The sequence below is a fragment of the Oryx dammah genome, unplaced genomic scaffold, assembly GCF_014754425.2.
Source record: "Oryx dammah isolate SB20612 unplaced genomic scaffold, SCBI_Odam_1.1 HiC_scaffold_10, whole genome shotgun sequence".
Classification (NCBI taxonomy): Eukaryota; Metazoa; Chordata; class Mammalia; order Artiodactyla; family Bovidae; genus Oryx; species Oryx dammah.
Genome location: NW_024070194.1, coordinates 5,876,639 through 5,901,266, shown reverse-complemented (window position 1 = coordinate 5,901,266; position 24,628 = coordinate 5,876,639). Strand labels below are relative to the sequence as shown.

Genomic DNA, 24,628 nt, shown 5'->3' with positions numbered 1-24,628 from the left:
GCCTCTCAGCTGAGGGCCTGTTTTCTGTTGTGACCTCATAGTGGTCCCCTCCCCTCCCCCTTCCTCTCCTCTCCCCTCCCACCCCCCACCCCTGCCTTTCCACAGCCTGCAGACCCTGCCAGACCGGCTGCCCCTCCTCACAGCCCTGCACAAGCCACCGCATCTTCCTTTGCTCCACTTGGGAATTTCCCCTAGACTTGCTGACTTTTGGAAAGTCCAGAAAGAAGCAGAAAAACTACAGCCTCTCCCCTCTGACATGGGGGTGGGGTACTAGAGAGGCAAGATCACTGGGCTGGGGCTTTGTGCTGCCTCTGGGGTCACAGCCAAGGGTAGCCCCAGCCCCAGAAGCCCCTGCCCAGACAGACGAGTCCTGCCAGGCCGGAGTTCTCATTAGCAGTCAGAGTATTACCCCTCCACCTCCTGCAGACCTGGAGCTTCCCAGGTGGCGCTGGTGGTAAAGAACCCACCTGCCAGTGCAGGAGACTTTAGAGACACAGGTTTGATCCCTGGAGAAGGGTATGGCAATCCACTCCAGTACTCTTGCCTGGAGAATCCCACGGACATAGGAGCCCGGTAGGCTACAGTCCATGGGGTCGCAAAGAGTCGGACATGACTGAAATGACTTAGCACGCATGCATGCCTGCAGACCTAGATGGGGGAGGGTAGGCAGTACTCAGGCCTGGTCAGGCTAGGGTTTGCAGCTCTGCTTGGTCCGCTGCCATGAGACAGCCTCTTCTTTCTCTGAGACTCAGTTTTCCTGTGTGTAAGATGGGGTGAAACTACGGCTACTATAGAGAAGTCAACAGGAAGTCTTTTCTTGCTACCCACAAGAAAACGTCAGCCACCACAGTCTGAGTGTCTACTGTATGAACTTTGTTGAGTATTTTAATTGTACTTTCAAACCTTCTAGAAGGGCCGCCTGAGGAAGAGAGACATTTACAAAACCAACCAGAGAGCATTCCCGCTCTGAAATAAAGGCTCCTCACACAACATGGATTCTTAGTGATGACATATTCTGGCGTTTTTGTTTGTTGGTTGGTTTTTTGTTGATGTTCTTGGGTTTTCAATGGTGGTTGTGACCCACTAAATTGATTTTATGACCCTCAGGTTGAAAAGTACTGTGTTAACTCACTTAAACCTTTCAAAACCCTATGAAAGAAGAATTATTAATACCTCATTTTATAGCCCAGGAAGGAGCTTGCCCGAGGAAGTGATGGGGCTTGGAGGCCAAGCCAGACCTCAATCCCTAGCCGCCACGCCCAGCTGCCCCTTTAAGAGCCGGGCCCCTTCCCGGGACAGCGATGGAAACCTTCCCACAATGCCCGGCGGCTTCCCAGTCCTGGCCCCAGGCAGATCCTCTTTTGGTTTCCCTAAGCAAGACGTCAGGCTAGTAAAACAGATTCCAGAGTTTAATTAAAATAATGAGCTCTGCCAAAGGAAGGGCGCCAGGGCCAGCCAGCGTGGGGAAGATGAATTAGAGTTCAGTTCAGGGAAGAGGCGGGAGGGAGGGAGAGATGGAGCCGGCGGGAGAGGGGAAGGGGAGTGTGTACGAGAGAGACACGATGGTAGGAGAGAAGAGACAAGGAGGAAACAGGGAAGGAAGGAGCGAGAGAGACAGAGAATAAAAAGAGGGGGAAGGGGGACAGAGGAGCGGGACAGACGGACAGACAGACCCGAGAGGGCAGTCATGGTTTGAGTCGGCGCTGCCCACTCTCTTGCCTCCTCTAACCCCTCCTCCCGGAGAACCCCAAGATCAGAATTGTCTGCGGGATCTGAACCCTCACCCCTCTGCTTTCGAGCTTCCTATGGCTCCCCGGTACCTTGGGAATGAACTCAGACCCCGGAGCTGTGGCTCTCAAGGCCCTGCAGGGTCTGGCTCCTGCCCCCCTCCCCTCTGGTCCGCAGGTCCCTCCTCACTGCCCCACAGCCCGTGGCCCCCTCCCCTTTCCCCACTGGGCTGCCCCCAGGGTCCACACTGGGGCTCTGCTCTCTCCCCACCCCTCCTGCCCCAGATAACTCTGGACTTCTCCTCCAAGTTTTCTTTAAATATCACCTGGGTTCAAGGGCTGAACCTGACTGGCAACACTCCCTTCCTGAGCTCACGATTCAGAACAGGAGCCCGATGACACACAAGCAATGAGTGAAAGGAGATGAGATTTAAGGCCCTGGGTGGAAAAGCAATGCCCGCCGACCTTCTGAGCACTCTGTGCCAAACCCTGCTCAGAATACTTTATGGGCATTTATGGCATCTTGCTCCAGCCCTGAAAGGTGGGGGCCAGTACAGCCTTCACCCCTATGAGCAGTGAAACCAGGCTGCTCACAGCTTGTCTGGGCAGAGTGGGGCTGTGAAACCACCAGGCTTCCCCGTGGCTCCAAACCGGTGAGGAGATGGGGGCAAGCTGGGCAGGTGGGTGGGGACTGGGAGAGGGAGGTAATGGATCATTGGTGGCCTAAGAAGGTGAGCTGCTCAGAGAGAGATGGGCTGGCCATGCAAAGATGGAGAGTGTTTTAGGGGGGCCGAAGCAGTGGGATATTCTGAGCTCTGCCCACTTCAGCACCCATGAGTTCCCATCATTTAAAAAATCTGTGAGACTTCCCTAGTGGTTAACTTCCCTGGTTTGGTGATTAAGACTCTGTGCTTCCAATGCCAGGGGCACGGGTTTGATTCCTGGTGCAGAACCAAGATCTCACATGCCACGCAACACAGCCAAAAAATAAAAATAAATAAAATAACAATAAAAATAATGAACAAAAGTGCTTGCCCTGTGCCAGTGTGGGCAGTGGGAGAGGCCAGAACCCAGCTGATTGAAGACCTAGCGGGTTCCAGCCCTGTGGCGGGTCACTGGGCTCCTTCCTCCCTGTGAGTGACCTTGGGGAAAGCTCTAGTGGACCCAAGGCGGGCGGCCACCAATCTTCCCAGAGGTCAGGGGAGAGCCATGCCTGTCTCCAGGAATGTGATGTCTTCAGTTGTCACTGAATGAATGTCAGTGAATGGCTTCATTCATTCATCAGCTCCCTCCTGCCTCACCTCACCATGGCTCGATTACCCACTGAAGTCCTCTCTAACCTCTCCCCCTCACAGGTTCCACTCCACCCACAATGGCCTTCTTGCCATTTCCGAATAAACTGAGCTCATTTCTGCCCTAGGGCCTTTGGATTGCAGTCCCCTCTGCCTGAAATGTTCTCTGTCCATTTTGTGATGCTGTCCTTAATCAAGGTTCAGCTTCCAGGAAGGGGTTGAAGGTATGTAAAAAAGGAGCCATTCCTCCCAGACCTCATAATCCCTAAGGGTCTTCAACAAGTTTTCATGATGTAAGCATAAAGTTACTCACTGCATTGTTGTTTATTAGATTAGAAAGTTCTGAAACAACCTCAGTGTCCATCAACAATGCAAGTCAACAGTGAGTCAGCCATGCAATGGAATACTATGCAGCCGTAAAGAAGAGGCAGGATGGCTCAATGTGCACAGAGAATAATCCCTGAGGAATACTGTTAGCAAACAGAGCAAGATGAGAACAATGTGTGTAGCCAGCCCCCATTTCAATAAAGCAAAGGAAAAGGATCTATGCACACACGAATTAGGATGAGCTTGTATGTGGTTAAATTGTTTCTGGAAGAAATCAGAAGAAATTAGTAATTGTGGCTGCCTCTGGGGAGGAGGGCTGGGGACAGGGGTGGGAGAAGGACTTTTCACTGTGTGCCTTTTTTAACACTAACTTTCACATCAAGAAAATATATCACCTATTTAAAATACTGACATCCCAATATTTTTAGAATTTTGACCTTAACTCTAAATGGGTTACATACCCAAACAGGGACACAAGTGATGATGATGAGAAAAGACGGCTTTCGCCAGACCTCACCACTCTTGCATCCCATTACTGGCTCAGGGTATGAGAACAGCATGAATTTAAAATATAAATATGTAAGCACATAAAACAAATCCTGTGGTTTTCTTGTGAACCTCATACATACACTGTGTTGTAATTTTGTGCAGTAAGTCAAAAGCAGGAATTTGTTCAATTTAATATTTTAAATGTTATGCAAATTTTGGGAGGTCTTCATTTGGGGGGTTTAAGAAAATAAATTCATAGTCCAGGAATCTCAAAAAATAGAAGTCTTCTAGTCTTCGATACTTTGGCTACCTGGGGCAAAGCGCTGACTCATTGGAAAAGATCCTGATGCTAGGAAAGATTGAAGGCAGGAGGAGAAGGGGATGACAGAAGATGAGATGGTTGGATGGCATCACCGACTCGATGGACATGAGTTTGAGTAAGCTCTGGGAGTTGGTAATGGACAGGGAAGCCTGGCGTGCTGCAGTCCATGGGGTTGCAGAGTCAGACACGACTGAGCGACTGAACTGAATTGAGGTTTCTCTTGGCCTGAAGGACCCAGTTCTCAGGGAGAGACCAGGGAAGCTTAGAGAAGAGGAACAGTAAGCCCACGATCCACATTTAGCCATGCCCAGGGGACAGTGACAAACTCACTAGGATGCAGCCTAGGGGCCTGGCTCCCCTCTGGGAACCTTGGGGGGCATGAGGGAATACCAGGCTGGAAGGCTGGTCTGCCTGTGAACTGAGGGGATCGTTGGGTTTTTTTTAGCTGACTTTCTGGAAACTGAGTTAGAAACTCCACCCAGTTCTGTCCGACCCCACATGCAGCCCAGGCTGTTTAGCCACAACATTGAAGTAAGAGATGTCTGTTTTCACTTATAAATCTAAGAAAATGAAATAAATGAATCAATATAATAAAATAGAAACAGACTCATAGATACAGAGAATGGACTAGTGGCTAGCCAGTGGGGAGAGAGGCAAGATAGAGTAGCAGATTAAGAGGGATAAATTACTAGGTATAAAATAAATAAGATACAAAGATTTAATATGCAGCACAGGGTAGCTCAGATGGTAAAGAATCTGCCTGCAATGCAGGAGACCTTGGTTCGATCCCTGGGTCAGGAAGATCCTCTGGAGAAGGTAATGGCAATCCACTCCAGCATTCTTGCCTGGAAAATCCCATGGATAGAGGAGCCTGACAGGCTACAGTTCATGGGGCCACAAAGAGTCGGACACGACTGAGCGACTAACCCACACACACCACACACTACAGGGAATATAGACAATCTTTTCTGATAACTTTAAGTGGAGTATCATCTGGGAGAATATAGAACCACTAGGTGGTACACCTGAAACTAATATTGCAAATAAACTATACTTCAGTAACAAAAGTGAGATGTGTTCATTTAGCATAGCTGTGGCCTGACCTGAACCAAGGTCAAAGTTCCCCAGCAGCCTGCAGGACAGCAGAAATGACCAAACATCACTACTGATAACGTGGTTGAGTTTAACCCCTTTGGGAATGTGGCCCTTTACTGTCCTCAGAACTCGTGCCCAGCCTGCATCTGACTTCTCACAGTCACCCCAGGAGGAAGTAGGGTTGGTCTCAAAATTCCCACTTCACAGATAGGCAAGCTGAGGTTCAGCATGGGGAAGGGGACTTGTCTAAGGTCACACAGTGGTGGGGTGTCACCCATGGTAAGGCTCTTCAATCCAGAACTCTTTCTGAGACACCACCTGGGAGAAGCCAGGGAGGCCCTTGCCCAGTGCCTGGGTCCCCAGGCCATGGGTGGACAAGGCTGCCATCTCCCCAAGTGGGCAGAGCCCAGCTGACCCGGTCTGGACTGTGCTGCTGAGTCTGCTGATGGGGGAGCAGGTGGAGGCACCAGTGACAGGGAATCTCAGAAGCGCTAATGCATCATCAAGACCTGTCACATCTACCTTCAAGGGATTTGGGGGGAATTTCCCTGGCGGTCTAGTGGTTAAGATTCCTGGCTTCCACAGAAGGGGGCGTGGGTTCGATCCCTGGTCGGGGAACTAAGATCCCGTGTCTCACAGTGTGGACCAAAAAAAAAAAGAGGTATCTGGAATGTGCCCGCTTCTCCCCCTGCCCTCACTGATGCCCCTGGGCCAGGCCACTCTCTTCTGCTTGGTCTGTGGCAGGTGCCTCCTCACTATCTTTCTGCTTCTGTCCTTGTGCCTGTGATAAACCGATTAATTTTCCACCTTCATCTGAGGGGTCCCAGAACCTAAGCTGGCTCATTTCTCTCTTCTTGGCTCAAAACCCTACTGTCTCCCAATGCACTCAGAACAAAGGCCGACGTCCTTACGAGGCCTGCAAGGCTCTGCGTGGTGGGCCCTTCTTCCCTCTCTGGCCTGCCTCTCTCCGCTCCTCCCCTTGCTCACTGTGCTCCGCCACACTGGCCTTGCTGCTCCTGGAACACGTCAGGCACTTACAGCCTCAGGGCCTTTGCACTAGCCATTCCCTCTGCCTACAACACTCCACCCCTCGCCGCCCCCCACAACACTCATCTCTTTTCTTCACTTATTTCACATCTCTGCTTAAATGTCACGTCCCCAGAACAGCTTACCCTGACCTCCTTCAAATGCCACCAACTTTCCCTCAAAATCTGTGCTCTTCCTTATTACATCTGTGGATTTATTGTTGTTTAGTTGCTAAGTTATGGCCAACTCTTTTGTGACCCTATGGACTGTAGCCCACTGGGTTCCTCTGTCCATGGGATTTTCCAGGCAAGAACACTGGAGTGGGTTGTCATTTCCTCCTCCAGAGAATCTTCCTGACCCAGAGATCAAACCTGTGTCTTCTGCATTGGCTGGTGGATTCTTTACCACTGAGCCGCCAGGGAAGTGCATCTGTGGACAGATATTATGTATTCCATGGTGTCCTGTTGTTTTTTGTTCCTCTCTTCTTTCTAGACTATAAGCTTCATGAGCTCTGGGGCCTTGGCTCTTTTCCTTCATCACTGTAGGCTCGGAGCCTAGCAAGGGGCTGGTGTACAGTAGACACTACAGAGAGATTTGTTGGAGAACAAACAAGTGAATCCAGACTTCTTTGTACTCCAACTGGACTAAGGAGCTCTGAAATGCCCTGTGGGTTTTTCCTTCCAAGAAATGCAGATCTGACTTCCCATTGGGGTTGCCAGTTTTTCTGCTGGCCACCTGCCCACGTCACTGCAGTAACAATACCTGTTTTTTGTGTGTGATTGGAGGCAAAGCAAGCTAGTCAAGAAACACAATGAGAACTTTTTTGGGCTTAAGGTAATATTTGTATAGTGACATACTGCTCCAAATGCATGGTTACTAAGGAACTAGGAAATGTTCCTTTGTAAACAACAAATGAAATCTTTTTAAAATAAAATATTATTTATTTCTTTAGTTGGCTGTACTGGGTCTTAGCTGTGATACTCGGGATCTTTGATCTTCATTGTGGCATGTGGACTCTAGTTCCCCAACCAGGGATTGAACCCGGGGCCCCCTGCTTTGGAAGGTGGAGTCTTAACCACAAGACCCCCAGGGAAATCCCAGCAAATGAGATCTTATGCAAAACTGGCTTTCCTTGGAATTGGCTTCCCTTTCCAAAAGACCATTATTAGGCAGAAAATGATTATTCATCATAACGATAGTTACGATTAACTGAGCAGCTATTATGGGGCAAAGGGCTGTATGGAGTATAATAGGTACACTGTCTACTTAATTCTCGCAATATCCGGGAATGGTATTTCTGCCTATCAGAAGAGGAAACGGAGACTCAGAGAAGTGAAGTCACTTGCCTGATGACCCATAGCCACTAAGAGTGGAAGACAGCATCCAAAACCTGGTCTTGTCCCCTCCTATCCAAGAAGAGATCCTCTAAGCACACTGGCATTAGCAATTTGCTGCTCAGACAGCCATGCAGGTAAGGACAGGCCTGCTGCCCAGGGTCTGAAGAAAAAGGATTCTAGAAAATCCAGATGACAAGGGTGTCCAGTCATGTGGTGCCCTGAGTTCAGGGGGGGTTACGCTTCACTGCTGATGTGTTCCCGGAAGAAGCTGGAAAGCTCTAGCTATTTTCCCTAAAAGCTCTGATGAAAGGTGTGTCTGGAGAGGTTTTTCTGGATTCCATTAAAGCAGGGGCTTAGGGGCCTGGTGCAGGCACCTGTGTGTTGCCAGACCAAGTCACTAGTGGGTCTCCCCATTCTTTTTTTTTTTTTTTCTTTTCAAAGATTTTTTTTGCTATGGACCATTTTTAAAGTCTTTATTGAAGTTGTTACAACATCATTTCTGATTTTTGGCCAGGAAGCATGTGGGATTTTAGTTCCCTGACCAGGGATGGGACCCACATGCTCTGCGTTGGAAGGCTTAACCACTGGACTGCCAGGAAATTCCCTGGGTTTCCCCACTTGTGAGAGGATGTTGTGGGCCAAGACTGAGCAAGAAGGCCTGGATTTCCAAAGGCAGGACACTGACCTGGGCGCGTGGATCTGGCAGGGTGGGGTCCTGCTTTACGTTTGGCCCATGGGACAAAATGAAATTTGACTGAAACCAACTTTGGCCAGGGGCTTTCCAGGTGGCTCAGTGGTAGATAATTTACCTGCTAATGCAGGAGACGCAGGTTTGATCTTTGAGTTGGGAAAATCCCCTGAAGAAGGAAATGGCAACCCACTCTAGTACTCTTGCCTGGAAAATCCCATGGACAGCAGAGCCTGAGGGGATACATTCCAAGGGGTCACAAAGAGTCAGACACAACTGAGTGACTGAGCAGGTGTGCCATGTTGGCCAACACGAGGCAGTTGGGGGGGAGGTCTTGTTCTAGGTTTGATTGTCCCATCACATCTTCCTCCAAAACCTCCTGACCTACTGATGTGCCATGAACTTGCTAGCCATGTGAGTCTTAAAACTTCACGTTCAGGGCCTTCCCTGGTGATCCAGTGGCAGGGGGCGTGGGTTTAATTCCTGGTCTGGGAACTAAGATCCCACATGCTGCACAGCACGGCCAAAACAAAACACTGCCATCACGATCTTTGCCTCTCATTTGTCACGAGGTGTGGTTGATGTTCCTTCCTCCTGAATTTGGGCTCTGCAATCGCTTGTTCAATAGAGTATGGCTGAAATGATGTGCTGGCAGTTTCAGGACCTGAGCCGTGAGAAACGGCCATCTATCACTTCCTGTTTCTTGGTGTGATCACGCTTGGAGCCCAGTTACCCTGCTGTGAGGAGATGCTCCATGGAGAGGAACTGACAGCCAGGAACGACTCCTAGGCTGGGCTGTGTGAGGGAGCCCCAGCTGAGGTGTCACAGTGGGCATCACGTGCCCCATAGAAATGAACTAGCCCCACCCATCCCTGTACCCATTGCAGATTCATGAACAAATCAGTGATTTTGTTTCAAGCCACTAAGTCTTGGGGGTGGCTTGTTATGCAACAATAGATAACCAGAACACCTCCCCAACACACTCCCCAACTTGGAAGGCGTTTCCTACATCTTGCAGGAACCCTAAATCCAGATGTAGGATGTGAATAACAATGGAGAAGCCTGGCTATTTGAGGAAGGGAGGAAGTGAAGTTGCTCAGTCATGTCCGACTCTTTGTGACCCCCCTGGACTATAGCCTGCCAGGCTCCTCCATCCATGGGATTCTCCAGACAAGAGTACCAGAGTGCATTGCCATTTCCTTCTCTGGGGGATCTTCCCGACCCAGGGATCGACCCCGAGTCTCCCACATTGCAGGCAGACTCTTTACTGTCTGAGCCACCAGGGAATCCTGATTCCTGGTTATTTGAAGGAAGGTCAATAAATCAGGCCAGAAAACTTCACCTGCTGACTTTTCCCCCATCTCTCTCCAGCTCATCAACTAGAATAACTAAGAATAGTCGTGGACTCTTCCTTTTTTGAGACAGAATCCTTTATTAACCAAACACACCCCCAGAGCCTCCATAGTCAGGGGTGAAGGTGGCAGAGGTGGAGAATAGATGTTTTCCTTTAATTCCGTATTGCACATATTTTTCATGGAACATGGAATTATCTGGGAGTTCTTGTCCTATTTGGAATGTCTAAGGAGATAAGGCCATTGGATGGAAAGCACCAGAAACCTCTCCTGCTCTTTCCTTTGGACGATCGTGTGGGACTGCCGTGGAGATGGAACTGGGAAGAGGTAGGGGAATTTGGCCTGTAAAATCTTCATGAATGCTTCTTTCTCCAGGGCTTGGACTGGCTCCATGGAAGTGGGTTTGCTTGCTTTTCATGGAAGTAGATGTGCTATGTGGTTTTAAAAGTCTCTAAAACTCCATCTGCCAAACTGCTCCTCTCTTATTTTCAGCTCGCCAGGACTCCCCAAAGGGCCAAGATGACAGGATAAGGACTAAGGAGTGCCAATAGCAGGATCCCAGCTGTGACAGTCAATGCCCGTGCTGAAAATGACAGCATCCCAAAAGCTCTCATCAGGAACCTAGGGAAGGTTATTGGATACAAAGTGTGGACTAGACAAAGAATGAAATACTACTCAGCTATAAAAAAGGAATGAAGTGCTGATACATGCGACGCTGCAGAGAAACCTCTAAAATACTATGCTCAACGGAAGAAGCCAGACGCAAAAGGCCACGTATTGTGTGAGTCTGTTTCTATGAAATGTCCAAAAGAGGCAGACCCAGAGAGACAGAAAGCAGATGTGCGGTTTCCTGGGCCTGTGGGTGGGAATGGGGAGTGAATGCAAGTAGGCGGGAAGTTTTTTCTTGGGGAAATGTTCTGAAATCGGATCATAGCACAGCTCTGTAAATTTACTAAAAACTATTGCATTGTACTCTTTAGAATGAAGGAATGTTATGGTATATACATTATTTCTCCAATAAAGCCATTTTAAAAAAAGAACCCAGAGAAGTCAGAGGGAGGAACCGGGGTGTGGACTAGGGGCTGTTAAAGCTTTGAGGAGCCCAGGAGATAAGTGGGTATGTCCTTGTGAGAAAGGATAGAAGCTGGGATTTTCTTAGTCACCTAACTGGGAAACCACAGAACAGAAGGCCTCTGACTTCCTACTAGTTAAAGAGAGATTATATTATGAAGCGAGTTCCCTGGTGGTTGAGGGGTAAAGAATCTGTCTGCCAATTCAGGAGATGTGGATTTGATCCCTGGGTCAGGAAGATCCGCTGGAAAAGGAAATGGCAACTCCTTGCAGGCCAGGCAAGTATTCTTGCCTGGAAAATCTCGTGGACAGAGGAACCTGCTGGGCTACAGTCCATGGGGTCACAAAAGAGTCAGACACGACCTAGTGACTAAACAACAGCAAAAGCTGAGAGTCATATGATAACTGCTGACATTATTAAGTGCTTATTCTTTGCCAGGTGGCCATGTGAAGCAGTTTACATGTATGAACTCCTTTGCTCTCCCAACAGCCCTAGAGACTGATGCAGGAGACGATTCTCCACGGGTCACTCCATGTCTGCCTGTCTTCCGAGCAAGAGACAATGAGAGCCTTGTTCTGGACTCTCTTCTCAAGGATGTCTAGCCAGCAGCCTTGGAAGACAGAAATAGTACAGCGAGAGATGTTTCCCCATCACTATAATAAAGATGAGGTCTCCTACCAGGGCAAAGGCTGAGCCGCTTTGCCAGCAGCTTTCTTATAAAATTGGGGGTTTCCTAAGCCCGGGGATCCTCAGCTGTGACAAGTCCAGGTGGTGCAGCAGCCATCTGGGACACCTTGCAGGGCTCCCACGGAACCTGGGGGCAAAGCGGGCTGATGGGAACATGAAGTTCATGCTGCCTGCTGGGCTGTAATAGTCCTTTGTCTCTGACACAGCCAGCTGATGTCTCCTGCCAGTATCCACTCAACTGTGGCAGGCTCACTTGTTAGCTTGCAAGCCAAGTGAAAGCTCAGACCCTCCACAGTTCTTGACCATCGGCGTTCACATCACCCCCATTTTACAGATAAGGACTTTGAGACCCAGAGAAGGAAAGCTTGTCCAAGGTCACCTGGCTAGCAAGTGAACGGAGTTGGGACTGAAACCCAGACAGACTGGGAAAGGCAGGAGATCTGGGCAGGGGATTGGTAAAGGTACCGCCCAGGAGAGACAGGAGCTGAAGGCTGTGAAGACGCTCAGGAGGTCGTGCCTCTCAGCCTCCCAACCCCACACGCCCCCAGATGCTGCCTGTCCCCACATCCGGCTGCCAGGGCTGAGCCGCCAATTTGGGACGGCCGCGATATATTTAACGGTGAGTCACGCTTTCCCCCAGCAATCAGCAGTGGCAGGAGGATGCAGGGAGCATCTCTGGGAATCCATGCCCGAGGGTCACCATGGCAACCCCACCAGACTCGCTTGCCAGCAGCTGGGATGCCAGTGCCTGAGTCAAGGCAGAAAATAGTCTCATAGGCCAAGTGCGGCCAAGGACAGGAGCTGGTCTGCCACATGCTATCACCAGTGGGTTAACCAGGAGTGGCTGCATGAGTCCTGAGGACTTGGTGGTCAGAAGTCTCATGGGCACGCTGGGGAGCTGAGAGTCACCACTGGAGGCCGGGTGTCCCTGGTCTGCAGGGATGAGGGTGCTAGACGGGCACTCTGGTGAGCCCCATCTCTTTCTGCCTGGTTCCTCTCCATTTGTCTGTCTTTCTCATACATATCCACCCTCATGAAGACTCCTCTCCATCTGAGGCTTCTAATCAAGCACCATTAAAACAGCTCCAGACTGATGGCAACCTGGCGATGTTAACCACAGACCAACGTCTTCCAGCATAATTCTGAAGACTTCAGACCCTAAGACAAAGCAGCCACACCCACACTCCCACAGCAAATATGGATATTCCGGTGAGCAGTTTGGAACCCATTCATTCACCCATTCATCAATTCATAGTCTTCATTGTTCATTCTGAATTAAATTCAGGCTCCCATGGGCCCTGTATAGATGTGGACCTGGTTATTACTCCTCATCCCCTTCCCCTCTCTTCCGGTCCTACTCCACTCCAGCCTACAGTCTTGCTGCTGTGCCTCAGACACACCAGGCTCTTTCCTATCTCAGGGCCTCTGCATTTGCAGTTCTGACTTCCTGGAAAGTTCTTCCTCCAGATTAACCACAACCTGACTCCCTCCCTCCCTTTAGGTCTTTGCACAAATCTCATCTCCTCAGAGAGATACTGTCAAGACCACCCTAGGAGAGAGCACCCAACCCAGCCTCAAGGATAAGGCCAAATACATCTGTATCACTTATAACAGGGGTCCCCAACTTCTGGAATTGAATGCCTGATGATCTGAGGTGGAGCTTATGTAATAATAACAGAAATAAAGTGCATAATAAACGTAATGCACTTGAATCATCCCCAAACCATCTCCCCATTCCCCTGGTCCGTGGAAAAATTGTCTTTCACAAAACCAGCCCCTGGTGCCTAAAAGGTTGGAGACTGTTGACATATAACACACTGTGACTTAGCTGCTTCTGTTTGTAACAAGGAAAGGGAAATTGACAATTCGTGGCCTGTAAATTGAATCTGGCCCATAGATACATTTTGTTTGGTCTAAACAGTGTTTCCAAAACATTGAATTAGTTGCTAACATTCATAAAATTGAGATTTCATTTTATAACCCCAATTTTCACCTTCTCTTGCAAAACTGGAGGATCAAGCTACATGTTCTTGCATCTCAGCAACTGGGGAGGTCTGAGAAGTATCCACTCTGTTACACTGAGCTTGAGAATTTCTGTCTGCTGGGCACCCCACTTGGTCACCTTCATTCATTTACCTGACCACATGTGTCTCTGGGGAATTTTATACTCTCAAGCCAGGTCTCTAGGCTGAGGTCACTAAGCTTGGTTTGGGAGGGAGGGAGTGGAACATAGACATTTTTTTGCTTTGATTAGATAGAATTGAGTTGATGGACTAATCTAAGGGTTCCAGGTGGGTAAGCAAAGGCATGAAAGTGTAGGGCAAGTTCTAGGACTGCCAAGAAGTAGCCTGGAGTGGGAAGAGGCCAGCAAAGTCACTTGGGACCAGAACCTGGAGGGCCTTGAATGCCTTGTTAAGTCCTGCAGCTTCTCCTGAGGGTAGTGGGGAGCCACAGAAGATTGTGGAGCAAGGTAAGGGGCACGGTCAGAGCCAGCAGGGGTGTGGGGAAGCAGGAGTGAGAATCACCCTTGGTATCAAGTCTGGCTCAGCGTTCTCTTGGGGCCAAACTCCAGTCTGGAGAGCATACAGGGGTGATTAGGGTGGTGTCTTCCATCAGCCCCTCCTGGCTCCTTCTTCTCACTGTCTTATAATAACAGTGTTTTCAGTACAGACGTTCTGGGTTCCCTGCCGTGGCTCACTCAGCCACCCTTCCAGAGAGAAAACAAAAAGCAGTGTTTTTCCACATCTATTTTAGACTGCTGCCTACATCTTTGTTCTTCGTGAGGAACACACACTTCCAGAGGGCCCCTTTCTCAGTTGTGGCCAGCAGGCAGGTCTGGACCACCAGGCTGGGTTCCACTACAGGAAAGAGCCAGCAGATGTAACAGAATCATGCCTGTTAGGCTGGGAGCTGCCTGGGGATGGTGGTGTCACCAAGTCCCAGAAATGTGGAAGACAGGGGGAAGGAAGCTTGTTCTAGTCCACACACCTTTCCTGGATGGACCATCTTAAACTATTCTGAATGTCTAGGAAGAGCCCACTCTCCTTTTTCCTAAAGATAATCCCTGCAGTTTGGGAGTTTGTGTCCGTGCAGTATGGTTCATTTGTGCCCAGTATGGTTCATTTACTGATGGACTGCACCTGGATGTATCCAGCACACCCCTTTAACAGGTGGTAAAACAGGCCTGAAAAGGAAGCATGGTTTGCTCAAGATTATAGAATGGCTGGCCACAAGACCAGAATGTAAAATCTCAGAAGGCGTGCATTTTATTTGCCTTGGTCACAGGTCCATATCCATCACATAACATAGCATCTGGCAAATAATAGGCTCTTGATAAATATCTGTTGAATGAATAAATAACATCTCTGCTGGTGTGCTGCAGTCCAGGTGGTCGCAAAGAGCTGGACACGGCATAGCAGCTGCACAGTAACACACAGCTGTCTTTAGCTTTTACAAATACTTCTTTCACACGTGTCCTCATTTTGACTGTCATAATTATCTTTCAAGCTAGGAATGGCATCTTTCCTTATTTTGCAGGGAAGGAAATGGAGGTTAGAGAGGTTTAGTCACCTACCCGAGATCGCACAACCTTGAAGAAGCAGACCTGAATCCCAAATGTCTTACTGTGGGATCCCTTTAGAATGTTCAAGTAGAGGAAGAGAGCTTGGCAACATCCAACTATGAGGTGAAAGCCTTGGCCCACAAGAGCAGCTCTGACCTGAATTCTGCTCCACAGTCTGCAGGGAGAAAGACCCAGAGAGCAGTTCCTCAGGCTGTTAAACGGAGGTGCCATACGAGCCAGCAGTTCCACTCTTGGGTATAGATCCAAGAGAACCGAAAACCTCTTTCCACATGAAAGCATGTACACGAATGTTCACAGCAGCCTTAGTCATAAAAGCCAGGAGGTAGAAAAAACCCAAATGTCTACAAACTGATGAAGGATGTGCCAAATGTGGCATATCCATATGATGGGATATTATTCATCCATAAAAAGGAATGAAGCACTGATACCTGCTACAACAGGGATGAGCCTTGAACACACGACGCTAACTGAAAGGAGCCAGACGCGAAAGGCCACCAGTGTAGGATTCATTTATAGGGAGTGTCCAGAAGAGGCAACTCTAGATGGACAGAGAGCAGGTTACTGGTTGCCAGGGGCAGGGGGAACCCACGAATGGAGCGTGACTGCTCATGGGTATGGGGTTTCTTTGGGGGATGATGTAAATGTTCTAGAATTAGACTGAGGTGATGGCTGCACAAACTCTGCAAATATACTAAAAACTACTGAGTCATACCTTTTAAAAATATATAGGTTCACAGGGTTTTATTTTATTTATGTATTTTTTGGCTGCACTTTGAGGCATGTGGGATCTTAGTTCCCTGACCAGGGACTGAACCAATGCCCCTTGCAGTGGAAGCTCACATCTTAACCACTGGACTGCCGGGGAAACCCCTGAGTTATACCTTTTAAATGGGTAAATTTTATGCCATGAATTACATCCCAACCAAACCATTAAAAAAAAAATACCAAGAGAAGCATTTCCATGACAACAGAGTTTTAGTTAGAAAGGGAAACACACAAATAAGAAAATATCCCCAGTTCAGGCAGCCCCATGCTGTCTTTCTAGATGTCTCAAGAAGGCTTTCAAGACAGAATTCCAACCCCAAGCCCCAACGATTCACCTGTGGGCTTGTTCCTTGATGCCTTGCTGAAGCCACCCACCTTGCTTAGTTTGAGAGAACCTCGCCACCCCGATTATCCCAGCAAAGAGATGGAGGCTCAGAGAAAGGAAGTGACTTACCCAAGGTCACAAAGAGTGTGATGCTTTCAGCTATAGCACAGTACAAGCAACTAGCCAGGTGACTTGGGGCCACTTGCTGGGGAATGCCAGTCAAGTTCCTCGCTCTCTGTGGGCCTTGGTTTCCGCATCTGAACCACAAAATCCCAGCTCACTGCCCCCTTCACTGTCCAGGTGGGTGATTCAGCTAGAACACTCCTCACTACCTCTGATAGAATGATTCTCCACATTTCATCAGATTTCAGTTGAACAAAGCCAGCTTTCCTCAGACCTCCACCCACCCAGGGATTTTAGGCTAAATCTGTGCTGTTTTTCTCGACTCTGTCCTTCCACGGCCTGGCAGGCTGCTCTGCACTGTGGCGGCCTCTTGTAGCCACTTCTCAAATAACCCTGATGTCTAGGTTCAAGGAAGACAAGGTTGTTGTCTTGTGAAGCATTTGCATAATGTAATTTCACAGGCGTGCTTTCTTCAGAGCTGAATGAGATGCTTTTCAGGGGCCCTCCCTTTACTTTTGAAGTTCTAGGTTCAGCAAACCTAAGAAGACTTCCCCACCAAAGTTTACAGGCACAGCTTCAAACACACCCCTTTTCATATCTCTATCCATATGCCCACCCATTTCCCCATTCATTCATTATTTCAACAAAAGTATATCGAGGGTCTCCTACATGTCAGGCACTGTGTTAGTCACTGGGTATGGTGGAAAGAAAAGATAAAACAGGTTCTTTGTCCTCATGGAGCTCACAGACTAGTGGGGAAGATGAGTCTTAACAGATGCACAAAATATTAACATAAACTGGATGAAAGCCACCAGAGGAAAGTTCAGAATAATCAGGGCAACCTCATTTCTACCAGGGAGCAAAGGAGATCTCTGTGAGGAAGTTGACATGTGAGATAAGGTCTAAAGCATGATTTATCAGTGAGAAATGCTCTTGGTTCATGAAATAGAAAATTCTGACTAAGAAAGGGTCAAACAAGCAGGAGATTTATAGCTTCACATAACAAAATATCCCGAGATAAACTTACCCCATCACTGAGGTTCACAACAATATTATCAGAGATCCAAGTTCTCTACCATCTGCTCTACCAGCCTCAGAGGATTGGCTCTTTTCGCAGGCTCACTCACCTCATGGACCCAAAGTGGCTGCCATCATTTGACCATCATGTGAAGACATGACCACAACCAAGAACAGGAAAAAAGTCCTTCTCATCCTCCTATCATTTTCTGAAATAGATGACAACCCTTCCAGAAATGTCCCAGCAGAACTGATGGGTGGCATCACATATCCACATCTAAGCCATCCCTGGCAAAAGGAATGGGGCCACCATAATGGTCTCAAACCAGCACTTTTTACCCAAAGGTGATTTTTTTCCCCTCCACAGGACATTTTTGTTGCAATAATTGTGTGTGTGTGTGTGTGTGTGTGTGTGTGTGTGTATGTGTGTGTGTGAGGGCATATCCGGGATGCTACTGGCATCTAGTAGGTAGAGGTATGTGATACTATTAAACATACTATAGTGTACAGGACAGTCCCCACTACAGAATTACCCAGATGTCAACAGTGTGGAAGTTGAAAAATCAGAGGCAAATCCTGGGGACTCATGGGGGCGGCAGGTGGAAGAGGGGTGGGGAAATTGGTTAGGGAAGGTTTCCTGGAGGCTATAAGAGCTCAGCTGAGTCTGAAAAGACAGGACATTGTCCAAACCAATCCAGGTAATGAGTTAAGCCCAGCATCTCGCCAGTGTCTGAGCAGAAATGCAGATGACCCTTCCATTTTTCCTGCCTCTACCAGCAGGAGCTGAGCTCATGTGGGCAGGGATCTTGCCTATCCTCCTCAGGGCTTCATCCCCATTCCCAGTAAAGCCACGGTCACAGAGGCTGTTCAACAGGTCACTGGTAATGAGGATGTGAACGGACGGAGGCAGCAGTCTTTTGGCTGTGGAATCTCTGGAAATTTCTGGGCATCACACAGAGTACATGAGCATAGGAGGGGCAGTCCGTGAGCAGTAGCCAGATCCTCCGAAATGATCCAGCCCCATCGTGGTACAGATGGATGGGGAGACCCTGGGAGGGCGGAGCGTTCAAACGCGCTCGGCAAGCTGGGGGTAGACGCAGGCCACGCGCCCCTCTGTGAGCCCAGCATCAATACCAACAGGGACTCGCCCGGTGGAGCAGTGGCCAAGAATCTGCCTGCCAGTGTCTCCTCACAAAGCGGTTTTCCTGGATTCGCTGACCTCGCGACCCCAAAAGCGCGGATGAGGCTTCTCCGCTCTGGTCGCGGAACCGGCCAGACAAAATGGCTGGCCCACGCACGTGTTTTGTTTGGCCCACGCTGTTCTTAAAATTTTTACGATGTGCCGTCTTTGCCAACAATAAAAGTAATTGGGAGGGTGAGCCTATAAACCAAGCTTCTCATTTAGATAATCGGGAGGTTTGGCAGTACTTTCTGCCCATTTTCTGGCACGGTTGCCCTTTTCCGGAGCTCGACTGTGGCCTCAGTCCGGATACCAGCGCTCCATCCCAGCCCAGGGGCCTTCTGGCACCTCACTCGCCTGCAGCTCCAGAAAGGCGTTCTGAGATGAGTCCAGCCCCAGCAGAGGGAACCCATACGGGAAGAGGGCGAGGCCGTCCGGGGACCCCCCAGGCAGGCCACTCCCCACCCTCCCTCAGAAGGAAGCGCCTTAGTGACCGTGGCAACAGGCTGCCAGTTGCAACATATCTTCCATTCGAAACGGAGAAATGACAAAGGACACCTCTCTTAGCGCAGGCAACATCAGCTCCCAGTACCCCCCAAATCTGAGAGCCAGAGGAGGAGTGTGATCTGTCCTCTCCAATCTGAGCCCCCAAACACCCCCATTTGTCCAGCCAACCCAGAGATGGGGTGTTGGGAGGGGTTGATTTAGATTCTACCTTATATAAAAAGACCAGAAAGTGTTTGATTAGAGATAGAGGAAGGCGTGGGTGTCTGAGATGGGGCTCTGTTTCTGGGCAAATGTACACGTTCCCTGCTGTCTCCCTCCCTCTCCCCTTCCTCCGGGCAGAAGCACTGCCTCTCCTGGCAGCTCAGCGCAGCCATCTTCCGCTCAGCCGCGACCTCAGCCCTTCGTCAGTATCCCGGAGCCCCCAGCGCATCCGGCGTGTTTCTAGACTGCTTACAGGATCAGAAGGAAATGAGGGAATGGAATGAAAGAACCATCCAGAAATAAGAAAATGCTTCACGCGATATTTCCCTTTGAAACGAAGAAGCTGAAACCCAGAATATTGGAAATCGGCAGCCGTATTGAGAAAAGAAGGAAAGAGAAGAGTGCCAGTTAGCGCCCAAGTCCCCTCCTGGGACTGAAAACCATACATATTAATGGCCGTAACCATCTGGTATTAGTCATAATGCCTGGTAAATTTTCCCGAGAGTAAAGAGCCGTGTTGATGGCAGCAAAAGGTGACAGTGCTTGGCTGTGTGACTGGTTGGCCCGCCAAGGTGATGGCATAAATCAGAAGACCCAGGTCCAGTCTGGGAAGCGGGGTAGTGGCTTCTAGAACAGGTGGGGTGGTGGTCCTGGGACAAGGCTGATTTAGATGTAGCTTCAGACAGGTGCAGGCTGGGAAGATAACGCTTCCAGAGATGGGACTTCCCTGGTGGTCTAGTGTTTAAGACCCTTCCACTGCAGGGAATGTGGGCTTGCCCCCAGTCAGGGAATGAAGATCCCACATCTTATGTAGTGTGATAATATAAATAAATAAATAAAAAAGAAGAGAGCTTCCAGAGGAGGTGAGTCCAGGTGGTCAGGGAGAGAGGGGTATCAGGGCAGGCGAGTCTCAGGGTGCAAACGCTTGGGCAGAGAGCAGAAATTCTGGCTGCCGCCAATCCTGTTTCGTTGCAGTCTTGGTGTTTCTTCTTCCTCTACCTTCTCCCTGCTCCTCTCTTCTCTTTTTTCTCTGCCTTTACACCTGCCAGGGCCAAGTTCTCTATGAAACGCCGGAGGGACAGAGTGTGGGGCTCACGTGGATTCTAGGGACCTCTCCCCAGTGTTCTCACTACTTTATAATTAGAAGGAAGACCATGAAATTTTAATTTTTTTTTGGTTGTGCTGCATGGCTTGAGGGATCTTAGGTCACCGACCAGGGATCAGACCTGGGCCCTTGGCAGTGAAAAGCAAGGAGTCCTAACTGCCGAACCACCAGGGAAATCCCCAAAAGACAACGGACTTTTAGACAGCAGAAGATGTTTTCATATGTAATCTTACTCTATTCACCTTTGTGTCAATGCAGCCATCAACTGTAACGTTTAGTAGTTTTCGGGGAGCGAGGCCAAAGTTCTCGGGACCCGTGAAATGGGTAACGTGGTCCTGCTCTTCTGCCACCCCCTTCTGCTCCATCTCCCTCCCCTGCTCCCACGAGCCAGGGGATCTTAAGCAATCAGCATTGCCTTGCGGAGTCTTAGCTTCATCCTGTGCAAAACGGACTGATAATAATAATGATGACGGTTCAGTGAAATAACATTAGGGAAAGCTCTGGGCACAAAGTGGTGCTGACCAGTGGTGTTTCCCTTCCCTTCTGGGAGGTTCTGGGGTCCTGGGAGTCAGAGGTGTGATTTATAGAAAAACCTTAGGGGACAAAGTCCCTGATAATCAGCGCCCCCCCATCTTTTTTTGTTGCGGTTGTTTAGTCGCTAAGTCATATCCAACTCTTTGCAGCCCCCACCTCCTCCCTATTAGAGCATCGTGTGGCCCTCTTTCTCCCTATTTCCTGGGCTCTCTGGTTGCTCTAAAAGACAAACACTTCTCTTGACCCTCCGAGGAAACTCACAAGCCGCTTGATGAGAGATCAAATAATGTCTCCAGATCCCAAAAGAAAGCAAGCATGCATTTGGCTGGCTCTGGCAAGGAAAGGGGGGCCTTCTAGCTCAGCTCCGTGTCAGCCAGGGCTGGATGCCTGATATACAGAACCCAGTGCCAAGTGAAAATGCAGGGCCCCTTGTTCAGAAATTATTATGATTTTCCAGACAGTGACAGCAGAGCATAAACAAAGTGTGGGGCCCTTCCGAGCGTGGAGCCCAGCGCTACTGCAGGAGTTGGGAGCTCAAGACAGTGCCTATGGTCAGTTTGGAGCTGCCAGCCTGAGGGTGGGGGTGGCAGTGGGAGGGGAAGGTGTCCGCAGTGATGCTAACTCTGTTTGGTTCTCCATCCCCGCTCCACTTATGCCTAGCCACAGGCCTGGCACATCGTAGGTACCCTGCAAGCTTCTTTAAAAAAATTTCTTTTTATGTGGACCACATTTTAAAAATCTGTATTAAATTTTTTACAGTATTGTTTCTGTTTTATTTTATTTTATTTGTTTTGGTCATGAGACAAGTAAAATTTTAGCTCCCCCGACCAGGGATCAAACCTGCAACCCCCACATTGGAAGGGGATGTCTTAACCACTGGACCACCAGGGAAGTGCCTTATAAGTTCTTCCTGACTCACAGCTCACTCACTTATCCTCTTAGCACTGGGCCTACAATGTCAGATGAGACCCCTCCTGGGGGTCTGTGCCCTGGACCCTCCCCCTCCTCCCTCTGCCTCCAGATCCCTGGCTCCAAGTTATGCCAACCAGAAGCACCCCCACCCCTGCCCATCACACACAGTATAGGGCAGGAGTAAAAATAAAATGAAAAAGCAGTTGAAATAATAAAAGCCAGATTTGTTAAGCATTTACAAGGTGCCAGTCTAAGCACTAGGTCTATCTCACCCTACTTTTTTAAAGCTTCACTTGAATGTGTTTTTTTTTTTTTTTTAGATACACGTATGTATTTGGCTGTGTCGGGTCTTAGTTTGCAGCACTCGGAATCTTCCTTGCGTCGTGGCATGTGACATCTGAGTTCCCCAACCCGGGATCGAACCCGCATCCCCTGCACTGCTAGGTGGATTCTTAACCACTGGATCACCAGGGAAGTCGCAGTCTCAGCTTGCGTTAATTCTCACACAGACCTTCTGAGGTGAGATCTCCATTTGGCAAAGGAGGAACCTGAGGCCCAGAGAGGTCAGGTCCCTTGGCCAAGGCCACGCAGTCGGGAAGTGGCGGACCTGGGCTCCAGTGAAGGCTGATGCTGGTCCCCAACAGGGCTGGGAAAAGAGGGTCATGTTGTGTCCCCCCAGCCACTGGGCAGGAGAGCTACAGACCCCCACGAGATGCCTTCTCCTGGGAGTGGAGAGGAGAGCAAGTGTGACGGAAGAGTGTGTGGCCCCCGAGAGAGCCCTGGGCTACAGGTCCCGAGAGCCAGGTTCCAATCTGGGTTCTCTCTAGAGGTCTCCCTGCGAGGTCACTTACCCTGATCTGCAGCTCCCTTCAAGCCTGCTGACCTCACCTCCTGCTCCCTCCCTCCCTTCCATGCCCACACACTGGCCTCCCTTCTAGTCCTAGAAACTACTAAATGCATTTCCACCCCAGGACATCTGTACTTGCTGCTTTCACTTCTGGAGTGCCCTCATGCTGCAAGTCACACGGCTCCTTATTTTTTCTGGTTTAAAGTCAGTGCCCATGAAGTGTGTGTTTGTGTGTGTGTTGCAGGGGTGGGGCAGTCCTCTTAGCATCAGGCTTCAGCCCTGCCCTAATCTGGAGAGCAGTGAGTTGGCTGAGCCATGTAGATTTTGTCATTCAATTCACTCTCTCAAGTAATGTTCATGATTAGCCATCAGGGAAAGGCAAATCAAAAACACTGGGAAGGGACTTCCCTGGTGGTCCCATGGCTAAAACTCCACACTCCCAATGCAGGGGGCTTGGGTTCAGTCCCTGGTCAGGGAACTAGATCTCACATTCTGCAGTTAAGAGTTTGCATGCTGCAACTAAGATCCAGTGCAGTCAAATAAATTTTTTTTTAAATTAAATAAGAAAAACAATGGGAAATTCTACTTCATGCCCATTAGGATGGCTAGAATAAAAAAAAAAACAACACAAAAAACAGACAGTAAGAAGTGTAGATCAAGATGGTGTGCTCGCTCACCTAGAGCCAGACATCCTGGAATGTGAAGTCAACTGGGCCTTAGAAAGCATCACTACGAACAAAGCTAGTAGAGGCGATGGAATTCCAGTTGAGCTCTTTCAAATCCTGATAGATGATGCTGTGAAAGTGCTGCACTCAATATGCCAGCAAATTTGGAAAACTCAGCAGTGGCCACAGGACTGGAAAAGGTCAGTTTTCATTCTAATGCCAAAGAATGCTCAAACTACTGCACAATTGCACTCCTCTCACATGCTAGTAAAGTAATGCTCAAAATTCTCCAAGCCAGGCTTCAGCAATACGTGAACCGTTAACTTCCAGATGTTCAAGCTGGTTTTAGAAAAGGCAGAGGAACCAGAGATCAAGTTGTCAACATCCGCTGGATCATGGAAAAAGCAAGAGAGTTCCAGAAAAACATCTATTTCTGCTTTATTGACTATGCCAAAGCCTTTGACTGTGTGGATCACAATAAACTGTGGAAAATTCTTCACGAGATGGGAATACCAGACCACCTGACCTGCCTCTTGAGAAACCTATATGCAGATCAGGAAGCAACAGTTAGACCTGGACATGGAACAACAGACTGGTTCCAAATAGGAAAAGGAGTACGTCAAGGCTGTATATTGTCACCCCGCTTATTTAACTTATATGCAGAGTACATCATGAGAAACGCTGGGCTGGAGGAAGCACAAGCTGGAATCAAGTTTGCCGGGAGAAATATCAATAACCTCAGATATGCAGATGACACCACCCTTATGGCAGAAAGTGAAGAACTAAAGAGCCTCTTGATGAAAGTGAAAGAGGAGAGTGAAACAGTTGGCTTAAAGCTCAACATTCAGAAAATGAAGATCATGGCATCCGGTCCCATCACTTCATGGCAAATAGATGGGGAATCAGTGGACACAGTGTCAGACTTTATTTTTCTGGGCTCCAAAATCACTGCAGATGGTGATTGCAGCCATGAAATTAAAAGACACTTGCTCCTTGGAAGGAAAGTTATGACCAACCTAGACAGCATATTAAAAAGCAGAGACATTACTTTGCCGACAAAGGTCTGTCTAGTCAAGACTATGGTTTTTCCTGTGGTCATGTATGGATGTGAGAGTTGGACTATAAAGAAAGCTGAGTGCTGAAGAATTGATGCTTTTGAACTGTGGTGTTGGAGAAGACTCTTGAGAGTCCCTTGGACTGCAAGGAGATCCAACCAGTCCATTCTTAAGGAGATCAGTCCTGGGTGTTCATCTGAGGGACTGATATTGAAGCTGAAACTCCAATACTTTGGCCACCTGATGAGAAGAGCTGACTCATTTGAAAAGACCCTGATTCTGGGAAAGATTGAAAGCAAGCAGAGAAGGGGACGACAGAGGATGAGATGGTTGGATGGCATCACCAACTCGATGGACATCGGATTGGGTGGACTCCGGGACTTGGTGATGGACAG

General features: G+C 48.9%; 1 protein-coding gene and 1 long non-coding RNA gene across 3 annotated transcripts in view; one reads left to right on the top strand and one right to left on the bottom strand.

Annotated features, from left to right (window-relative positions):
• KCNB1 (potassium voltage-gated channel subfamily B member 1) overlaps positions 1-24,628 on the bottom strand; it is a 112,144-nt gene that overhangs the window by 44,246 nt on the left and 43,270 nt on the right. The window lies entirely within an intron of this gene.
• LOC120869102 lies at positions 1,608-12,813 on the top strand. 2 transcript variants are annotated; one of them, XR_005722428.1, is made up of 5 exons: positions 1,608-2,380; positions 3,083-3,243; positions 6,771-9,982; positions 10,148-10,436; positions 11,217-12,813. It is a non-coding gene; the product is annotated as an uncharacterized LOC120869102 (long non-coding RNA). The 2 variants fall into 2 exon arrangements; XR_005722427.1 differs by lacking the exon at positions 11,217-12,813 and having other exon boundaries at positions 6,771-10,932.